The sequence below is a fragment of the Malaclemys terrapin genome, chromosome 3, assembly GCF_027887155.1.
Source record: "Malaclemys terrapin pileata isolate rMalTer1 chromosome 3, rMalTer1.hap1, whole genome shotgun sequence".
NCBI lineage: Eukaryota > Metazoa > Chordata > Testudines > Emydidae > Malaclemys > Malaclemys terrapin.
Window position 1 is genome coordinate 55648343 of NC_071507.1, and position 6000 is coordinate 55654342.

Genomic DNA, 6000 nt, shown 5'->3' on the forward strand with positions numbered 1-6000 from the left:
TTCTGCTTAACTGCTAGGGAGCAAATTTGTCAGGTACATATGGGAGAAAGAAGAAGGGAAAACATCAGCTATGGGTTGTCTTAACTCAGGAAAGTCCTTCGAGAGGAAATGTAGCCAACTCCAAACCTGCAGACAATGGAACTTTCTGTGCCTGTGTCCTGCAGATAGCTAACTGCTTGGTTTGCAAAATAAGCAAGGAGGAGGGGATAAGTAGATGAACAATAAGAGGTCATAAGAGGGGCGGATACATGTAGCTTGCTAATTATGTATGGTAATGATGGCAAATTTTTGGCCAATCATAGAGCGAGAGATTATCATAAGCAACTGCATATAATGCTTTGGTGTAAGTGTTTTCTTTGTTCTTGCTGACTTATGAGCTCGAACCCAATTGCAATTGAAATAAATGGATCGTCCCTCCCGGGGCTCCTTGCTTGGCTAGCTATGTCCGTCTCTTCTTATTCCTAAACTGGAACGGACAGAAATTTCTATGACAAGATGTAAAAGGAAACTTAGTTTGATAGCATCCTGTCTGGCAAGACCTCACTTATCAATAGCTGGGATGTGAAATCCTCATTTCTGTATTGTTCTATCACTGTAGTCTCCACTTCCCTATTGTTTGTCTGTATAATCTCTGTCTGGTTCTGTGATTGTTTCTGTCTGCTGTATAATTAATTTTGTTGTGTGTAAACCAATTAAGGAGGTGGGAAATAATTGGTTAAATAACCATGTTAGGATTGGTTAGTAAAATTTCAGTAAAATGATTGGTTAAGGTATAGCTAAGCAGAACTCAAGTTTTACTATATAGTCTGCAGTCAATCAGGAAGTAAGGGGGGAATGGGAACAGGGACTGGGGGAATTGGGATCATGTTTTGCTAAGGGGGGGGGATGGGAACAGGGACAGAGACACAGGCAAGGCTCTGTGGTGTCAGAGCTGGGAAGGGGGACACTAAGGAAGGAAACTGGAATCCTGCTTGCTGGAAGTTCATCCCAATAAACATCAAATTGTTTGTACCTTTGGACTTTGAGTATTGTTGCTCTCTGTTCATGCCAGAAGGACCAGGGAAGTGAGAGGGTGAAGGATTAAGCCCCCTAACATTTTCAACACCACCCGAATGCCTCCTCATCACCCACACCTCTCTTACCCCCCAATACCCATCACGGCCTGAACCCTTCCCTGGCACCCACACCTCTGTTACCCCAATCCCCTTTCACCCTTTTCATCACCCACACCCCTCTTGCCCCCAACCCTGTCTGAATCCTTCTTCATCACCCAGATCCCTCTTATCCCCATCACCGTCCAAACTCTTCCCTGTCACCCACACCTCTTTCACCCCGAACCCTCTGTCACCACCCAAACCCCTCCCTGTCACCCACACCCCTCTCACCCCCAACCCCGTTACCACATGAACCCTTCCTTGCCACCCACATCCCTTTTACCCCCAAATCCCCCAATACAGCCCAGACCACTCTCATCCCCAGTCTTCATCACCCACACCCCTCTTACCCTAAATCCCCCTGCACCGCCTGAAATCCTCTGATCCAAAATCCCCTCTTGGCTGCAATCCCTCATTGGCCAATATCCCCCATCATCTAAGCCTTGATATCTGAAATCTCCCATCATCCAAATTACTTTTATCTGAAAACCCTGGACATCTGAAAATAGGGGTGGTCCCCTCTTTCTCCAATGGTATCAGTCACCCTAAAAATCCTTTGATTGCCCAAATAAATTGCATACCTGCACCACCCAATTCATTCTCTTTAGATATATGGGTCTCTACTATAATACAAACGCTATTTTAGAGTTTTTTAGGGTCAAACTCTTGTTTTTAAAATTAAATCATTTTGGATCTCATCTTTGGAACAAATAGAAATAATTTGTCTTTATTGGGGTTGTGAGGGCAGCATGGTCCCCTGGCAGCAGTTAAAGTGCTTGGGCCCAGATCCTCCGAGATATTTAGGTGCCTACATATTTTGGAGGATCTAGAACTAGGAGTCAGGCAATCTGGGTTCAACTTCCAGCTTTGATTTCTCATGCGACCTTCAGGAAGCGACTTAAACTATCTGTATCTCAGACCCCTTTCTGTAAAGTGAGGATAATACTTTTCTAGCTCATTGTGGGATGGGGGAGGGGTTGACTCTTAATTAATTCATTAATGTTTCCAAAGCACTTTGAAATCCTCCAATGGAAAGCAACGTAGAAAGACAAATGAAAAAGTATTAAAATCATTTTGCATTTATTTAGCTATAATGCTGGAACTTGCTGACACAAATCAGCAGTTACATCATCCGTACAAGAGCTTCTTATTTCTGCAAAGTAGTCAAGGAGAAAATATGTTGAGAACAGCATTTTAAATAAAGGCATCAAAGTTGGTAACATTGCCGAGTGAAAGGTACATCCATTCATTTGGCCTGAACATGGCTCATATCACTGTTATAAAACCACATATTACTTTTAAACCAAACTAACAAAGAGTTCGAACTAGGGTGGAGACATTGATATAAATGTATTAATCTTCCAAATAACTATCGAAACACGAAAGAACTACAAATAACCTACTGTATATTTGTGTGGGAAAGACAGCTCCCAGAATTAAGTAAGTGCAGAGATTTGGCTGAAGACTAGTGTTTCAGTGAGTTATGTACTGATCAGGAAGGCTGTACAGTTTAGGTGTGAAGTGTCAATTATTTTCAAATATGATGTAATTTTTTTTAAAATGGTAAATTTAGCAGTAGTTGAATTACTAAATTAAAAATAATGAAATTTAGTTTAGTTTCCCAAGGGATAAGAACATAAGTGGCCATACTGGGGTCAGACCAAAGGTCCATGTAGCCCAGTATCCTGTCTTCCGATAGTGGCCAATGCCAGATGCCCCAGAGGGAATAAACAGAACAGGTACTCATCATGTGGGGGGAGAATTTCTGTATTTCTGTTCTGGTTGTTAATACCCACACGCCATCCTGAATTCCTAACAACAACTGGGAATCCATCTTGGCTGCCTTTCTTCCCCCTCCTTAGGGACAGTTTCCCACCCTTTTTGCCAAAAGGCGGGAAACTGAATATCCATGTGACCTATGATCTGCCCAGTAACAGCAGGGCATATAAGGGCTAGCACATCTGAGGGAGAGGGCTGCCAATCTGAGTGACAGAGGGCTGTACTCGGGTGTGTATGCCAGAGCACCACGCTTTAGGGTTGTGGGAAAGTTTAACACACTTGCATGCAAGGGTGAGCTGTTAGCTGCCACCCTCTCATCCGGATCTTACTTGAACCCATGACATCGCAAGGAAGAAGGAAGAAAAACCACAGAGTTACCACCTACCTGTCGCCTGAGGTCCACTTCTCACCCTGCCGAGTCACCTGGTTGGTTCCGGACCTGATTCGTGCCGTGAGGTCAGGAGGCTCCAGACAAGCTGCAAGAAATGGTAGCGACCTTTTAAGTCCTCCATACCCCTTACCTGGGACCCGTCTTGGGGAGGGAGTAAAACCCTTTTGGTCACAGTCAGTATAGTTATAATGTCACCTTTACCTGTTTGCTTTACTTGCCTGTGTTGGGAGTTCTTTATTAGTATACTCAGTTTACTTACTTTGTTGAACTGTTGTTAGTTTAATAAACATACCTGAGTTTTACTCCTGCACTTCCTTGTTAGTTTTTATTTTGGGCAATCTTAAACCCTGATGATAGAGGCGGGTAGGGAGACAAATCTCTTGACTGGTCTCCGGCCATTCTAAATCCAGTCAATAATCAAGTGATCCATCCCCTGTTGCCCATTTCCAGTTTCTGACAAACAGAGGCTAGGGACACAATCTCTGCCCATCCTGGCTAATAGCCATTGATGGACCTATCCTCTATGAATTTATCTAGTTCTTTTTTGAATCCTGTTATCGTCTTGGCCTTCACAACATCCTTTGGAAAAGAGTTCCACAGACTAACTGTGCGTTGCATGAAAAAATACTTCCTTTGTTTGTTTTAAACCTGCTGCCTGTTCATTTCATTGGGTGACGCCTAGTTCTTGTGTTATGAGAAGGAGTAAATAACACTTCCTTATTTACTTTCTCCACACCAGTCATGATTTTATAGACCTTTATCATATCCCCCCTTAGTCATCTCTTTTCCAAGCTGAAAAGTCTCAGTCTTATTAATTTCTCTTCATATGGAAGCTGTTCCATACCTCTAATCATTTTTGTTGCCTTTTCTGAACCTTTTCCAATTCCAATATATCTTTTGAGATGGGGCGACCACATCTGCACGCAGTATTCAAGATGTGGGCATACCATGGATTTATATAGCGGCAATGTGATATTTTCTGTCTTATTATCTATCATTTTCTTAATGATTCCCAACATTCTGTTAGCTTTGTTCACTGCCGCTGCACATTGAGTGGATGTTTTCAGAGAACTATCGACAATGACTCCAAGATCTCTTTCTTGAGTGGTAACAGCTAATTTAAACCCCATCATTTTATATGTATAGTTGGGATTATGTTTTCCAATGTGCATTACTTTGCATTTATCAACATTGAATTTCATCTGCCATTTTGTTGCCCAGTCACCCAGTTTTGAGAGATCCTTTTGTAGCTCTTTGCAGTCTGCTTGGGACTTAACTATCTTCAGTAGTTTTGTATCATCTGCAAATTTTGCCACCTCACTGTTTACCCCTTTTTCCAGATCATTTATGAATATGTTGAATAGGACTGGTTCCAGTATAGACCCCTGGGGGACACCACTATTTACACTTTCCTCCATTCTGAAAACTGACTATTTATACCTACCCTTTGTTTCCTATCTTTTAACTAGGTACCAATCCATGAGAGGACCTTCCCTGTTATCCCAAGCTTACTTTGCTTAAGAGCCTTTGGTGAGGGACCTTGTCAAAGGTTTTCTGAAAGTCTAAGTACACTATATCCACTGGATCCCCCTTGTCCACATGCTTGTTGATCCCCTCAAAGAATTCTAGTAGATCGGTGAGGCATGATTTCCCTTTACAAAAAACATGTTGACTCTTCCCCAACAAATTATGTTCAGCTATTTCAGGGGTCGGCAACGTTTGGCACGCGGCTCGCCAGGGTAAGCACCCTGGCGGGCCGGGCCAGTTTATTTACCTGCTGATGCGGCAGGTTTGGCCGATCGCGGCCCCCACTCGCCGCAGTTCGCTGTCCTGGGCCAATGGGGGCGGCGAGAAGCGGCGCGGGCGAGCAATGTGCTTACCCTGGCGAGCCGCGTGCCAAACGTTGCCGACCCCTGAGCTATGTGTTTGACAATTTTGTTTTTTACTATCGTTCCAACCAGTTGCCCGGTACTGAAGTCAGGCTTACCGGCCTGTAATTGCTGGGGTCACCTCTGGAGCCCTTTTTAAAAATTGACATCACATTAGATATCCTCCAGTCATTTGATACAGAAGCTGATTTAAATGCTAGGTTATAGACTACAGTTAGTAGTTCTGCAATTTCACATTTGAGTCCTTTCAGAACTCTTGGGAGAATACCATCTGGTGCTGATAACTTATTACTGTTTAGTTTATCAATTTGTTCCAAAACCTCCTCTAATGACACCTCAATCTGGGACAGTTTCTCAGATTTGTCACCTAAAAAGAATGGCTCAGGTTTGGGAATCTCCCTCACATCCTCAGCCATGAAGACTGATGCAAAGAATTCATTTAGTTTCTCTGCAATGACCTTATTGTCCTTGAGTGCTCCTATAGCATCTCGATTGTCCAGTGGTCCCACTGGTTGTTTAGCAGGCTTTCTGCTTCTGATGTACTTAAAATTGTTTTTACTATTACTTTTTGACTCTTTGGCTAGCTGTTCTTCAAATTCTTTTTTTTGGCCTTCCTAATTATATTTTTACACGTCATTTGCCAGAGTTTATTCTCCTGTCTATTTTCCTCACTAGGATTTAACTTCCACTTTTTAAAAGATGCCCTTTTGCCTCTCACTGCTTCTTTTAATTTGTTGTTTAGCCACAGTGGCGCCGTTTTGGTTCTCTTACTATGTTTTTTAATTTG